General features: G+C 39.7%; 1 protein-coding gene and 1 pseudogene across 16 annotated transcripts in view; one reads left to right on the plus strand and one right to left on the minus strand.

Annotated features, from left to right (window-relative positions):
- The window catches only part of SRPK2 (SRSF protein kinase 2), a 299124-nt gene that overhangs the window by 158431 nt on the left and 123655 nt on the right, over positions 1–17038 (plus strand). The gene's annotated exons all lie outside the window — the stretch shown is intronic.
- On the minus strand, positions 2456–3616 carry LOC108584780 (annotated as a pseudogene).

Consider the following 17038-nt stretch of genomic DNA (forward strand, 5'->3'; position numbering starts at 1 on the left):
TTCACTGGGTGCTCAGCCTTCTTTAAGCACGCTTTCAGTTAGTCCTCATAACAATATTATTAATCATGTCTATTTTACAGACGAAAAACTGAGGCTGTGAGATAACTTCCCCAAAGCCACAGAACCGATCATTTTTTAAATTGTGTCTTTTACAACACAGAGTTTATGAGGACTTAGTATATAGAGAAAAATGGTTAATAGCTGGAGAATAGACCTTGGAGATGATAAATATAAGAAAGTTTGTCATTATGCAGCCTTGTGCAGTTGTTAAAAAGCCCATGGAAGCATGGTTTGGATTTCTAGTTCACATGGTACCGCAAGTACCAGGATCCTCAGGTATTCTCTACAGAAGACTGAATTTGAATGCCCTTAGGAGGCACAGGCCCACTCCAGTAGAACTCGGACCCAACATTTACTGTTTGAATCTTAGTGCTTCACACTCACCTGCCTGGTTCTTGGAAGAATTTGAGCTATGAACTGTTCACAAAAAAGGGAAAAGCTTCCTTTATTGGGATATGTCACTTACGTGGAATCCTTTTCTCTCTGACAGTTCAGGGAAAGTGATAGATTGCTGTCACTAACTGCTGGCAACTTACTGAAATTGTTAAAATTTATAGTTGATTGTCTTCAGTATTCCAATACTTTGGTATTTGGCACTGAAAATACATATATATGGTTTAATAGAAAAGGTTTCTGTCTTTGATTAGTGAAGAAGTAGATAGAAGTTGAACCAAAAGCAGTACCTCTCAGTTTCTTTGTTGGTTTTTTCTAAATGTTGGCCCTTCCTCAGTGTCACTGTTGTAGGTCTGTTGCTCTTCTCATCTGCATTCTCTCTGAAGATGATCGCATCTGTTTCCATGGTGTTAAGACCATTTGTGGGCTGGTGACTACCACATTTATATCTGTAGCTCTGTATTCTGAGCCACAGATGTATATGTCCAGCTGTCTACTTTACATCACTACCCAAATGTCTGTTGACATCTCAAATATAACTGGCCCTAAAACAAACTCATTATCTTGTCTAAAATTTCCTGATTGTACTGAAAGATCATATGGCCTGTGCTTCATTCAGTTTTCTTTCTTGTAAAATGTGGTTGCAGGGTGAGGGGGAGGGAATAAATACTGCTTTTGGTTTATGGCTGTCCTTAAGGGCTCTAGGATCGGTGACAGAAATTACCCTGTGTGTAACTTTCTGTGTATGTGTTTAAATGAACAACATAAATATCTTTGAAAGAAAGTAGAAGGCAACAAGAAATTTTATGAGGTCTATGTAAGAATAGAATTAAGTTCCCTAATCTTACCCTAACAAATAGTAAGAATTTTTGCCGATGTATGTTTGTAACCTTCCAGCTTTTCTTTTTGCAGCAGCTGCTGGAGCCATTATCTTCTCTCTGCCAGGCTTCCTACTCATGCTACTTCTTAATTGCCAGGGTCTACAACAGTGGGGCCCACAGGCTTTATCCTGCCTCGCGGTGACCTGGGGATGACCCTTCTGTCTCTAAAATTTTGTCACTCTGCTTTTTAATTTTTAAAAGTGTCGCCAGCTGGGTGCGATGATGTGTGCCTGTAGTTGTGGCTACTCTGGCAGCTGAGGTGGGAGGATCACTTGAGCCCAGGAGTTCAAGGCCGTAGTGCACTAAGATTGTGCCTGTGAATAACCACTGCACTCTAGCCTGGGCAACAGAGAGACCTTGTCTCTTGAGGGGGAAAAAAGTGTTTTCTAAACGCAGAAGCCCGAGTTACTCTATCTCCTCATTTTCCAGCATAGTCTACATCTAGTTGGTCACCAGATCCTACCGGTTTCTTTGCAGAAGTTCTCTTCAAATGCTTCTGTCAGAACTCACTTTACTGCTTTCATTCCGTCATTCCTCAAATGTTGTTCAGTTTTTTTCCTGACTGCCAGTAGCCTCTCTTCCTGTTCCTCCGCCCTTTGCATCATCCCCAGAAATATATTCCTAAAAGAGACTCATTAATGTAGCTTAAGACAGGTCGCTCACAGTCTGGTGGTCTTCTTTATCTAAAGTCCTCACTGATCCTGCCATTTCTGGCTCTTTTACCCTTCTTATCTTCATAATGTGTACTTCCCTCTGCCTGGACCTCACTGAGAAGATGCCACGTCCCCTGCACGCTGCCCTTACCACCACACTGCAGAGGATCTTGCTGCCTCCTAGAGCACCATCTAGACCTCTGTACTGAGACTCAGTGGTTTTTACTCCAGTAGCTCGAGAGACAAGGAGTTTTAACTGTCTCATGTTCAGGTTCCTGGTGCCTAGCACATTCTTTGGTCTACAGAGTAGATACAAATTTTATTTGAATACAGATTTTTATTTCTTTCCCAAATGGTTAGGAAATACTAAGAAAAAAAGGTGTGTGTGTGTATGTGTATATATGTGTGTATATATATATATATATTTTTTTATTTAATTTAATTTTTTTTTCCCTGTCAAGCTGTTCTTTATTTCAGGGAGAGGGCAGGGAAGGGGGCTCCGTCTTTCTTGGCAGCGGCTTTCCTCATGGCAGCCAGGACGTTGCTCAGCTCCTCCCGCTTCCTCGTGGTGCGGATGTGCGCCCCCACCCTTTTCTTGATGAACTTGAGGGCCCATTTGTCCTTGGAGACCTTCAGTAGCTCCTTGGCGTGCTGCTCGTACGGGGCGAAGCCACATAACTCCTGGATCATGCCCCGCACAAACTTGGTGTGTTTGGTCAGACGCCCGTGGCGGAGGCTGTGCCTGGGCTTGCTTACGTTCCTGGTCATCTTTTGGCCCTTATTGAGGCCCATGGCCACAGGGTAGCGCAGAGCCAGGGCTGCTGTTCTCCAACGGTGGCCTTGGCGGAAGGGCTGGGACTGGCGCCCTGTGGAACTCTGGGATTTTTTTTTTTTCCCCCAGACGGAGTCTCGTTCTGTCGCCCAGGCTGGAGTGCGGTGGCGCGAACTTAGCTCACTGCAAGCTCCGCCTCCTGGCTTCGAGCGGTTTTTCTGCCTCAGCCTCCCGAGGAGTTGGGATTACAGGCGCGCGCCTGGTACCATGCGCAGCCAATTTTTGTGTTTCTGGTAGACACAGGGTTTCACCATGTTGGCCAGGCTGGTCTTGAATTCCTGACATCAGATGATCCACCGGCCTCGGCCTCCCAAAGTGTTGGGATTACAGGCGTGAGCCACCACGCCCGGCCCTGTATTTTTTATTAGGAAATATTGGACAGTATCTTCTTGTTTTATTGCCTTCTGAACAGCCTTGCAAATGTTTCTTTTTATAGCTGTTTTATCCCAACTTCTCTGTGTTCTCATGGACTCAGTGGGGTCTCCAACTACCGTGGTGGTTTTGGTTGGCCTGGAAAAGCCTCCTGACCAGCGGTTGGGACTTGGGCCCACTACCCCTGCCAGCTCTTCAGCCCTCGCGGGTCTTCTTTATGGCAGCTCTTTCCTTCTAGAAGTTCCCACTCAATGTTTGAAGTACCCCCAAGTTCTGAACCTTGGAGGCACACTCATCTCATTAATGGCAGAGTTGGGACTTATGCTTAGTTACCTTGGCTGTTTCTCTTCCGTTTTATTGATGGCAGCAGCCAGAATTCTTGGCAGAGGTCTCTGGATTGGACTGGTAAGTTTTGTTCGTACCATTTCTCACATGTAAATTTAGATAATCTGCTGAGCTGCAGGTACTTATTGTGTTATGGTTTTGAGATAATAACATCTTTGTGACTGAAATTAAACTTTTTTTTGTCTTGCTGCAAATTCAGTCTATTATAATTCTCAACTGTCTTCGCAGACCTAAATTTACCATTCGTTAAGATTGCTTGGCATGTGATTTTTTTTTTTTTTTTTTTTTTTTTGAGATGGAGTCTCTCTCTGTCACCCAGACTGGAGTGCAATGGTGCAGTCTTGGCTCAGTACAACCTCTGCCTCCTGGGTTCAAGGCATGCACTACCATGCCCAGCTAATTTGTGTATTTTTAGTAGAGACGGGGTTTCACCATGTTGGCCAGGCTAGTCTTGCACTCCTGACCTCAGGTGATCTGTCTGCATTGGCCTCCCAGAGTGCTGGGATTACAAATGACTTTAGGATTTTAATTTTAATCTTGCCACCTTTGATCCTATCCCAGGCTCCTCAACTGTGAAGTATCATCATCTGGATTTAGAGAATTAAGATTAGAATGTAGGCTGGGTGCATTGGCTCACATGGAAATAATCTCTGCACTTTGGGAGGCTGATGGGGAAGGATTGCTTGAAGCCAGGAGTTTTAAGACCAGCCTGGGGAACATAGGGATTCCCCATATCTACCCAGATTAAAAAAAAAGGAAAAGTAGGTGGGCATGGTAGTGGGCCTGGAGTCCCAGCTACTCTGGAGGCTGAGGTGAGAGGATCACCTGAGCCCAGGAGTTGGAGTCTACAGTGAGTTAGGATGGTGCCAGTGCACCCCAGCCTGAGTGACAGAGCAAGACCATGTCTCTAAAAAGGAAGAAGAATAATAAAAAAAGATTAGAATGTTAAGATATCCAGGCTTTTTGAGCCTTACCTTCTACCAGAATTAATAAAATACAGAAGTAGATTTATATTTGAAATGCTGCTTCTGTGATAAGCTTTAGGCTTTTGTAGCTTTCCATTCCTCATGTTCAGTTGATAGCTGCAGTCAAGCCAGAGGTCATTCTAAGGATTGGAGAGCTGGCTTGCCTCAAGACTCAGTGGTGAGCATGGTTCAGTGGCTCTTTTGGATCAATCTGGGCCCTCTCTTGAATGTAGATGAGGTAAAAACAGGTGATTCATTTCAGGTTGGCAAGAATAAACTCTAGATTGTTTTTGTCGCTTGTTTCAGATTAGACGTGTGCGTGCACACCTGCCTCTGAGTAGGTCCTTGTGTATATTGCAGAACCTAATAATGACCACTTGCTTTACTTACTGTCGAGTTTTATCTGCTCTTGCCTGTACATTTCCAGCTGCTGCTTTTTTTTTTTTTTTGAGATGGAGCCTCGCCCTTTCGCCAGACTGGAGTGCAGTGGGGTGATCTTGGCTCACTGCAACCTCTGCCTCGCGAGTTCAAGCGATTCTCCTGCCTCAGCCTCCTGAGTAGCTGGGAATACAGGCGTGCACCATCACCTCCGGGTAACTTTTGTGTTTTTAGTAGAGATGGGTTTCACCATGTTGGCCAGGCTGGCCTCGAACTCTTGACCTCAAGCATTCCACCTGCCTCAGCCTCCCAAAGTGCTGGGATTACTGGTGTGAGTCACTGCACCCTGCCAAATTTTCAGCTTCTTTCTCACAAGCAAGCGAAAGAAGAGGGGATGTAGGTTAGATTAACTTTGAGCTCTAAGGTTGAAGGGTCATTTGCTATCATACTCATTTTATAGGTGAAGTCACAGACTTAGAAATGTTGCCTGCCGTCAACCAGCTGATAATGACATAAGATCAAAATAACAATGGGAATATTTAAACTTTTACTTTAAATATATATTGAATTTGACCTGGTCCTTGGGCTTGTTGGAGTAAGATTATCAGGTAGAATATGACAAACTGTAAAAGTGGCCCCAATGACCTTTTCTTGGTGGGAAGATTTCCTCTTACTTTTCTTCAGCATTTATGGTCGTCTATAGGGGTGGTAGGGGGAGTAGCTGATAGTAATACCAATCCATGAGAAGATGTCTGGTGATTTTGCTGGGAGAGGTGATGTGGAGTGTGTGAAGGGAGAAAGATGAGAGTTGCAGTGTTAATGAAATATCATGTCTGACTCGATCTTCCTGCACAGAATCATGGTTTACTGTAAAGGAAGAGATGGTCATGTGATGATAGATTTGTAGATTGTTAGAGCTGAAAGCAGCAAAATATATTGGAAAGAATATATGGACTTTGGAGCCAGGGACCAGAAGCTAAATTCTGGCAAGTTGCCTAACCTCATTGTGCTAGTTTTCCTAATTTTTATAATGAAGATGATAATGCTCACCTCACACAGAGTTGTGAGGATTTAAGGGGACAGCGCATATAAAGTAGATACTGAAGAGGGGTGGATGGTATGAGGGACAACTTGATTTAGAGGAATGATCACATGCTTTGGAGTCAGGCAGGATTTTCATATCAACTTGGTCACTAATGTTTACCTAGGGCAAATAGGTAACCTTCTCCAGAGTCCATTTTCTCTATAATGCATACACATTTTGAGCTTTAACTGAAATAATGTACATAACTGTTTAGCACAAGATACCTATTCAATAAGTGGTCTAGGAGCTGGCAGATGCTTTAAAGAAGGAACATCTAAATTTAGCTTTACAGTCCTGTTATATACCTCAATATGTCACCATCTAATTTTGGCATCAAAATTAGAGTTCCTTAGAAACAAAATTTTAAAAGTTTGCATCCTTTTCTTACCATGCAGCCCCTTTTAAAGCTAATTTATTTTACTTTCTGACACCATTTCTGTGCTTTCACTTAAGAGTTCTTACATCTTTTTGCTTTCAGTCTCTTCCTTTCGATTTCGTAAAAATGATACTGGAACATTCTTTAAAAAGCAGGCAAACGAAGTCAGAATAATAACAATAAAGCATTGCAGACTGTGAACTGGCATGGTACCGACAAAGATTACTTTAATTAATCACCTTAAGCACTTTGGTAAATATTTGGTAGATAGTTATTTCAGTATATACTGGACAAATATTTTATTTGTGGAAATTGAAGGCCCGTAATAAATTGAATATATTTAGTATGTAACATAACAGAAAAAAATTGATGGTAAAAGTTGCCATTTCGAAGTGCAATTCTTTCTCATCATGTGTAAATTTTCCCATTTTTAGAGTCTAGTGAGGTTCAAAGTTTGGTGTCACTTCTCCTTGTACTTTCTGAAACTGCAATTTATGGTTAGGCTTTAAAATTAAAAACATTTTTTTCCTTTTTCTTCTCCTCCTCCACTGCCCCCTAATTTCTGTCCAGGAAGGGTTTATATGTAGAAAACATAATAAATCACGTGATTTCTGTACCTTTTCTACATTCTTAGGACTCAGTTTAAAGAATTGTTTTAATGTATGTTCATTCCATACTTCCTCCACATAGAACGATTATTTCACCATTGCTCCATTAAAGGATAAAAATAAATTTTATTTTTGACCATGCTATGGTTTGAATATGTTCCCCTAAAATTCATATATTGAATTCCTAACCCCCAATGTGATGGTATTAGGAGGTGGAGCTTTTGGGAGAGACAATTAGATCACCAATGCATAGCTCTCATGAGTGGGATGAATACCCTTATAAAGAGGACTGAGAAAGGCCCCTTGCCCCTTGCCCCTTGCACCATGAGGACACAGCTAGAAGGCCCCACTGGTGAGCTAGGAAACCAGCCCTCACCAGAATCACATTGATCTTGGACTTCCAGCCACCAGAACTGTGAGAAATAAATTTCTGTTGTTTATAAGTCACTCTATGGTATTATGTTATAGCAACCTAAACAGATTAATACCTTTTATATTGTGCCCAGTGTATTTGATCCAGAGGTTATTCTGCTGTAAATAGAATTTGATCAGTGGAGATAGGGAATTTCCGCAGGATTCATCTTCAAAATAGAGTATTTTGAGAAAAGAAGTAAGAAAATAGCCTGTAGGTAAGTAGTTACTGAGAAAGGCAGGAAGCCAAATCTGACACTGCTGTGAAGATCCTAGTTTAAAAGGATCAATGTTAAGCTCAGAGAATTGGCTTTCTTATTCTTACCAACCATGTATCACTGTATTTGATTCTAGGCTTGGATTTTCAATACTTTAGTGGGGTTTCTGTTGTTGCTTTATATTGTGGAGTATTATTTTTAAATCAGACTCCATCTAAACAGATTTTGTTAATTATGGCTTCATTTTTTGTTCTCATCCCAGAACATCTTGTCAGCTCCTAGGAGTACGTTTGAAACAATATATTTTGATGTTCAGGCTGTTTCCCTGCTTCCAGTATTTGTAAGGGCTCTGACCCACTTACAGGAGGAGAAAACAAAGATGTATTATTTTGATTGAGAAGGACTAGATGTAACTGCCTCAGTGATACCTTGATAATTTAGGAAAAACGTCCTTTGTTCTCTCTATTTGAGTGACCTATGCAAAGATAAATTGTAATGAAATTTTTTTCTGACTTAATAGGAAGGAAGGAATGCTATCTATAGTCTGTGCTTTCTGATGTTAAATTGTAGCTTCTGTTTGAGAAGTTTTTCATAAAAATTTTAGGTTGCTTATAACATAGAAAGGTTTATCTTTTTGTTGCCCTTTTTAACAACTGATTAAATTGTGCTTTATAGGAAGAATGTATAATTTATACCTTCTGATAAATGGGACTATTTCTAAAGTAGGATTTCCTAATCAGGAGGCTGGACTGTTCAGATATGTAGGGCAGTTGTACACTCTGGTTTGCCAAGGATGGCTGTGATTTCTGTGTGTTTTCTTGGCTTGCTTATTAGGAGAAGTGGAATGAAGCCCCTTCATTCTTAGAAGTGTATTGGATGATAACTTTACCTGGCTGCCCCAGCTTAATGACTACGTAGACCTCAAGTTTGCTTACTGCCTTCGTGCTTTGTTCTCTTGTCAAGATGTTCATTTTGGAAGAAAGCTTAGAAGGGTGTGCTCCAGAATGGTCGTGGTTATTTCAGTCTAGGTGGTGGGGTTATAAATGATGTTACTTTCTTCATTGTGCTCATTTCTAATTTCCTACTGAATGTAATGATTTTGTTACTAAAGTCAAAACACAGAACAACAAATTAACAGAAATTATTTAATTTTAACAAAAACCAAATCATGACTGTGTAATGGTGAAGCTTGTCATTCAGGCTTCTGGATTCCAATAATACAAACTGACTGGCTATTTTATTTCTAGTTACAGTGATTGAAGTAGGTTGTGTAATGAAAGAGTGGGCAATGGGAGAGGCAGCAGCTGTGGGCACACCACTGGATAAGCCTCTGGACCATGGTGCTAGATGTGTCTTGCCACTGAATCTGAGTCCTTCCAGTGAATTTCCCCTGTAGTTTTGCTGCTTGTGACCTCGAGACTTTTTCGGAGAGTCACCACCAGTGGGCGTGTTAACAAACTTGAGCCTAGGCCATGGGCCTTTGCCTTGGCTGCCTGGGAGTAAGGACAGGCAGTACCTCCTGAGTCTCCTGGAGTGGGAAGCAGTGCTTTATGCTGACTCCTGTCCAAACTTTTCTCGGCAACTTTTCTCACCCAAGGGTTGATGATGATGATGATGATGATGATGATGATGATGATGGTTTTGTTACCTTGACTATTGATCAGTTAGGACTTTGAGGCAAGTATCACCTTTCAGGGTCCATCTGCCTTGAAGTGAAAAATGATTAATTTTGCAGCTACTTGTTTATCCAAATGATGCTGCTTTGCTGTTGTTTACCTTGCATGATTCAGCCTTTACTTAGAAGCTTTTTGTCATTTGTCTGGTTGGGGGAGTATGGAATAGTTATTTTGACAGGGGAGCTGATTTAGATATATGCCTTGCCTTTAACTCTAGGTTATTTTGCTCATGAGTTGTGTCAAACTTAATAATACTGTAGCTTTTTTAGTGCTATAATTGTCAGACTCTACTGCTGCTTTTATTGCCTGTTTATAAACATTTAAATGTTTTCCCCTAAATCAGTCTTAAGACTTAAATGTTTATAATGCACCTGTAACCAAACAGGAAAAATAGAAATATCTTGAGTTAATTGCCCTGGATGGTGCTTTCTTACATTCTTCATGTTTGGCTTGCAGCTTTACCACAGCACTTGGATGTCTCATGTCTGGTTGTAGACCCTATCCCCATTCAGTCTTTGTGATAACTCTGCTTATCTGTGAAGGTATTCAAGTTTTAAAGTATGTATCATGGTCACAACAAAAGCTTTGTGGCCTCTTCTAAGTTTATTTTTTCATTTTTCTAGTTAGAAGTTGAATTTGAGATTTAAGTGGTATTTAGAGTTCCTTTTAGAGATGAAAACTCTCTGGGCCCCAGAAGAATGATCAATTTAGACTGTTCGCTCCTCCGAGCTTTGAGTTGTTCTAGTGAGGAAGATTTGTTTGATGGACAAGAATATTTGCACATTCTTCTCCTAGGAATTAGAACATGTCATTGAGCCAAGTAAAGGTGTAATGTGCTTTTCAGAATGTACTGAGAAGATTGCATAATTTAGTGAATCTTTTATTAGTAGACTTGCAGTGGGGAGTAGAAATATGCAGGATGTTATGACAAATAATAATGGTTAGATTTTCTATTCTCATTTTGCCTTTAATTTTTCAAATTAAAAAATCATCTGGCAGCCTACAGAAATGGTATTTAGAACATCACACCTTTCCAGACAGGGTTTGGTCAGAAGCTAAGTTTGTGGGCTTTTGAGAGGTGTTGCACTTGCTGCTGCTACAGTGTCTTGGGTTTCTAGTCATCTGTCAGGAAGCTGGTTATGTATGGCTTTCTGGCCTCTGGCCACTCTCCAGGCCCAGTGCCCATCTTTACACAAGCTTGACTTCCTAGTATCACCAACTATAATTTAAATCCTTAAGCTAATGTCTATTGCTCTGGAGATGTTATGTCATATTCTGCATCTCTCAGCACTGTATGAAACAGTGTTCCCAAACTAGTCTTTTGATTCTATCTCTATATTTGTGGAGGTGGTTCATTGTGTCTTTTCAATTATTTAGTTTTTTAATGAAAATCTTGAGGCACTTTTTCTTGATTACTTAAATTTGGCATTTCACACCCAGTACCCATGGACTCTTGTCTTTGCTTCTTTTGTTGGTTAGGGTATACTGGTGTGCTCTTGTCTTCTCTCTGGCAAGTGAACTACAGGTCGTTGTTATAAGTAGTATCATTGAGGAGAATGGTGTTTGTTTTATGTGTCAAAAATTGCTGAATTTCTCATCTTGGACCTGTCATTAACTAGGTGTGTTATCTCCTGTATTGTCCTGGAATCTATTTCCTCATCCGTAAAATGGGAATAGAACCTGTTTTCCCCCTTCACAGTACCATTATATCAGAAGCGATAATACTGTATGTCAGTGAATCTGCTGCCTGTAAATGATAATTTGCGCCATTATTTTATGCACCACCAAGAAAGAAAAATCCCTGCTAATTAAACTATGATACACTGTTGATGGGAAGATGCACTCTGTTATCAGAAATTGTGAATGTGAAAAAATACGTATTAGAATAAATGAAATATGTTATGTGAAAACACTACTGTCCATAATGTTGTCAGTGATATTTTAAAAACCACAAATCCTATAATGTCATTTCCCTGTCTTAAACTCCTGAAAGATAAAATTAACCCTTCATATGATGAACAATGTCTAGCATAATCTAGGTCAGAATGTGGCATCTGCAACACCCGAGTACTTGTTAGGAATGCATCTTTTCAGACCCTACTCCATTCCTATGGAATCAGAAACGCAGGAATGGAACCCAGAAACTGTACTGTAACAAGGTCTTGAGGAGACTCTGACATATACCTAAGTTTGAGAACCACAGATCTAAGTCAGATCTATTTCAAGTTTCTTTTCTTTTTGCTCTTCCTCTAATGTACCTATAGATGTTAGTATAGAAGTGCTGCTAGAATATAAATGAATTCCCTTCTCTGCAAGAAATTATCCCCCGGACAATAGCGCTGTGCAACATCTCTCATATTAGAGGGAACTATCTCAATGCCTTTATTTTGAATAACCAATAATTCTTTGTGATGACATAAATGGAAATGGTTTCAATCTTTGTTAGTTTTAGGTAATTTCACTAGTAGAGTTCACTAGTAGAAATAGTTTTTTTAAAAGACATTTTAACACCTGTTATTTTTTTCTCACAGTTTCAAATGTTGAATGTTTCTTATGCCTTTTATAGATCATATAAAAAAGCAAAACAATAAGTGATTGTGATATATAGAGGATATATTTGTATGTGTATAAAACCAAATGGAAAAGCTGACATGAACGAGAATGAGTAGTTATGTTTGACCTGGGGAACACTTCCTTTGGCAATACCACACATATTTAAAATGCACGCGCGTGCACACACACACACACACACACACACACACACACAAAATCTCAGACAACATAGAAAGGAAAATGCTGCATTACAGAAAACTGACTTTAGACTAAAGAAATGGCTTTACTGATGAGTACAATGATGATAAAGGTGCATGTGATAAAGCATTTGAAGTAAACTTGCTTTGTGACAATGGGAAAAACAGTTTTTCCAAATATTCTATAACATGAATTTAAATATGTACGTGCTTGAATTAAACATTAAATATTATAAGCAAACATTTGACTATTCCTACAAGTTTGCAAAATTTTGGTGGGAGCAATTGCCAAATAATATTTGTAGTTTCCAGAAAATTACATTACCCTGTCTGCCTCAAATGGTCTCCCACATGGGTATCTAATCTTTTGGCTTCCCTGGGCCACATTGGAAGAAGAAGAATTGGCTTCGGCCACACATAAAATACACTAACACTAATGATAGCTGATGAGCTTTAAAAATTGCAAAAATTACTCATGTTTTAGGAAAGTTTGTGAATTTGTGTTGGGCCTCATTCAAAGCTGTCTTGGGCTGCATGCGGCCTGGTGGACAGGCTTGGTCTAACAACTCTTTCTTCTTGTGGAATTTGTGTGTTCTTTGAAACTCTGTTTCCATCATCTCTATGTCTATGATGCCCTCTTTTCTTACCCAACCTGAACCTTTTTTTTTCCCTGCCTCATACAGCATGTGGTGAATCTTGTATCAGCACACCTATCTTCGTTGCTTTGGTGCTTTTCTGCTTGCTGATTTTCTTCTTCTAATGTGTAAGTTATTTTAAGGCTGCCTCTCCAATGCAATACATAGCTAAGTGGTTAAGAGCATGGGCTTTGTAGACAGTCTCTGCTTGAAGGATGATTTAGTTACTATTTAGTTTTATACCATTGGGTAAGTTACTTAATCTTTCTCAGTCTCTGGAAATTGATAATAGTTTGTTTGCTGCATTATTTTACGGGTTAAAGTGGCGCATAGTAAGCATCAGTATAGCCTGTTATTAAATTTTGTCTTCACGGTATTTAGCACATTGTAGGGATCCAGGAAGTATTTCTTAAATGAGGTAGTAGAAGTTTCTCTTTCTCTAACCGTCTGTGGGTAGATTGAAAGTCAATAGCAATCCATTGATGAAATATTAGTATACATTTCAAAAATCGTATTTACTAATTAATATATTTGCATTGTTTTAAACAGTATTTAATTCTGTCCCTTTGTTTAAAACAAACACCCACAATCTCATCTTCCAGTGGCAACTACTAGTATAAATATTTGCAGTCTTTTTCTTATCTACTTTTTCTTTTTACATAACTGAAATTACAAAAATAATCAGTCTCATTTACCTTATTATATCTGGTGTAGCAAAAGTGTTCTTAATGTGAATCTGTTTAAAACAGGGGCCTAAATTTTGTATAAGTCATAAAAAATTTAATTGGACCTTATTTTAATAACAACAGATACTAATTATTTAAATGGAATTAATTTTATTTTAATATTTAACAAAATTTATCACTTTTGCATCTGTTGAGTTAATTTATAGAATGAACAAAGAATTGACCCAAATATTGTTTCTCTTGTAATAGTTGCCCAAAAAATGTGATTTTTTTTTTAACTTCTTTTTTTATTTTTATTTTCCTTTTTTTTTTTTTGAGATGGAGTCTTGCCTTTTTGCCCATGTTGCTGGAGTGCATTGGCTCACTGCAACGTCTGACTCCCAAGTTCAAGCAATTCTCCTGCTTCAGTCTCCCAAGTAGTTGGGATTACAGGTGCGCACCACCACGCTTGGCTAATTTTTTTTCTTTGTATTTTTAGTAGAGACGGGGTTTCACTATGTTGGCCAGGCTGGTTTGAACTCCTGACCTAAAGTGATCCACTGGCTTTAGCCTACCAAAGTGCTGGGGATTACAGGTGTGAGCCACTGCACCCAGCCCATATTTTATTTTTACAGGAATTATAAAGAGGGCCTTATTTTGTAAAAGTAGTTGAGATCTTCACCTCTTTTCCAGCAATCTCTTCTTATTCTCTCATATGCAAGTTTTCCATTAAAGAACCTGTCAGTCCATTTCTTTGTTGTCTTGTCTTCTACAGTTGTTAGTTGGTCTGTTAGGTTCTTACTTGCCAGTACCCTTGGCTGTTACTAAGGTCACAAGGCTTTTATTACTACCATGAAGTCTTGCATATTTTGTAAGGTTTTCAGGTTTATTGAATTGTATCTGCATTCTCTTGTCAACTGCTTAGTTTCAGATGCAATTAGGTGTGTTCAGGGTTGCGTGACTATAGACAGCTGCTCAGTTTCTGTCAAAGAGTATTAATTGACCTGTGCTTTCATTAAACTCCCTCCCTCCCTCCGTTTCTCGTATCTCGTTTCTCATTTCGTTTCTTTCCCTCCCTCTCTCCCTTTGCCCAGACTGGAGTGCAGTGGTGTTATCTCAGCTCACTGAAACCTCCGCCTCCTAGGTTCAGTGATCAGGTGATTCTCCTGCCTCAACCTCCTGAATAGCTGGGATTACAGGCACCTGCCACCACACCTGGCTAATTTTTGGTAGAGATGAGGTTTCACCACGTTGGCCAGGATGATCTCGATGTCTTGACCTCGTGATCTGCCTGCCTCAGCTTCCCGAAGTGTTGGGATTACAGGCGTGAGCCACTGTACCTGGCCAGTTCTTTTTTTTTTTTTTTTAATTGTTGTTTTTTTAATGGGGAGAGGTATTTGAAAAGGGTCTGATTTTATTTTTTATTTTTTTTTTATTTTTTTTTATTTTTTTTTATTTTTTTTTATTTTTTTGAGACGGAGTTTCGCTCTGTCGCCCAGGCTGGAGTGCAGTGGCTTGACCTCGGCTCACTGCAAGCTCCGCCTCCTGGGTTCCCGCCATTCTCCTGCCTCAGCCTCCCCAGTAGTTGGGACTACAGGCGCCCGCCACCTCGCCCGGCTAGTTTTTTCTATTTTTTAGTAGAGACGGGGTTTCACCGTGTTAGCCAGGATGGTCTCGATCTCCTGACCTCGTGATCCGCCCGTCTCGGCCTCCCAAAGTGCTGGGATTACAGGCTTGAGCCACCGCGCCCGGCCAAGGGTCTGATTTTATTAATGGTTATTTCGTATGTGAATATTTCTGTTACTGTTTTTTTTTTTCCGTTTTGCAGCCTTTTCACTTTAGAGACTTAGATTACAAGTGTTTGAATAATGACAGTCTCCTAAGTACGAATTTTTATTGCCATTTTTGTTTTACTTTTGTACTGAAAAACTCTTTGCAAACTTGATCTTTTTTTTTTTTTTTTTGAGACAGAGTTTCACTCTTGCTGCCCAGGCTGGAGTGCAATGGTGCTGTGAGCCACTGCACCCAGCCTGCTGCAAACTTGATCTTAAAAATAAATTTTAGTCTGGGTGCGGTGGCTCATGCCTTGAACTCTTTAAGCAATGGGATTATATAGGCAAGAGGATTGCTTAAACCCAGGAGTTCGAAACCAGCCTAGGCAACATAGCAAGACCCCATCTCTACAAAATTTCCTAGGTATGGTGGCAAGTGCCTATGGTTCCAGCTACTCAAAAGGCTGAGGTGGGAGGATTGCTAGAGCCCTGTAGTTCAAGGTTACAGTGAGTTACGATCACAACACTGCACTCCAGACTGGGTGACAGAATGAGACCCTGTTACCAAAAGAGTAAACCGATGACCTGCAGAGTCGGAGAAAGTATTTGCAAACGAGGTATCTGACAAAAGTTTAGTATCCAGCATCTATAAAGAACTTGAACAGATTTGTAAGAGCAAAACAGTAACCTTAAAAAGTGGGCAAAGGGCATAGGCACTTCTCAAAAGAAGACATACATGGGGCCAATAAGCATATGAAAAAAAGTTCAATATCTCAGATCATTAGAGAAATGTAAATCAAAACCACAGTGAGGTATTATCTCACATCAGTTATAATGGCTATGGTTAAAAAGTCAAAAAATAACAGATGCTGGCGAGATTGCAGAGAAAAGGGAACACTTACACACTGTTGGTGGGAGCATGAATTTGTTCAACCAGTGTGGAAAGCAGTATGGTGATTTCTCAAAGAGCTAAGAACAGAACTACCATTCAACTCAGCAATCTATTACTGGATATATACCTAGAGGAATATAAGTAATTCTACCATGAAGACACATGCACGTGAATGTTCATTGCAGCACTGTTCACAATAGCAAAGACATGGAATCAATTTAAATGCCCATCAGTGACCAATTGGATAAAGAAAATGCATCAGTGTACAGCCATAAAAAAGAAGAGATCATGTATTTTGTGGGAACATGGATAGACCTGGAGGCTATTACCCTCAGCAAAAGAATGTAGGAGCAGAAAACCAAATACCACATGTTCTCATTTATAAGGGGTAGCTAAGTGGTAAGAACTCATCAGATCAACACAAAGAAGGAAACAACAGACACTGGGGTCTACTTGATGAGGGAGGGTGAAAATAGGGAGAGGAGCAGAAGAAGTAACTATGCTTACTACCTGGGTGATGAAATAATCTGTACAACAAACCTTTGTGACACAAGCTTACCTGTATAACAAACATGCACATGTACCCCTGAACCTAAAAGTTAAAATAAGAAACACATTTTGTTTGTAATAAATTCAAGATTATTTCTTTTATAGTATCAACAATATGTTGGCTGCCATAAACAATGATTTTTGATAATAGTTGTATACTTTTTTTAAACTGGAAAATGGTTTATTTTCTAGAAATAAATTCCTAAGATAGAATCATATGATATGACAGAGATCATATAAATTCCTAAGACAAGAATCACAAGATTTTCATGCATATTTCCCAGTTATTTTAATAGTTGACGTTTGTCAACATGTGAGTGTCCATTTCAGCATTCCTTTATCTGTGTATATGACTATTTTTAAAAACTGGGACAAATGTGAAAGGTGAAGCAAGGGCACCTCATTGGTATACATGTCCTTTATAGGAAAAGAAATCTGGTCTCTGGGTAAATCTTTTTAGCTTCCTGTCTTTCTTCCTTCATCATGCTTAAGTGTCCTGGAGTAATTTTCGTAAAGCACATGG

The sequence above is a fragment of the Papio anubis genome, chromosome 4 (genome assembly GCF_008728515.1).
Source record: "Papio anubis isolate 15944 chromosome 4, Panubis1.0, whole genome shotgun sequence".
In the NCBI taxonomy this organism is placed as follows: domain Eukaryota; kingdom Metazoa; phylum Chordata; class Mammalia; order Primates; family Cercopithecidae; genus Papio; species Papio anubis.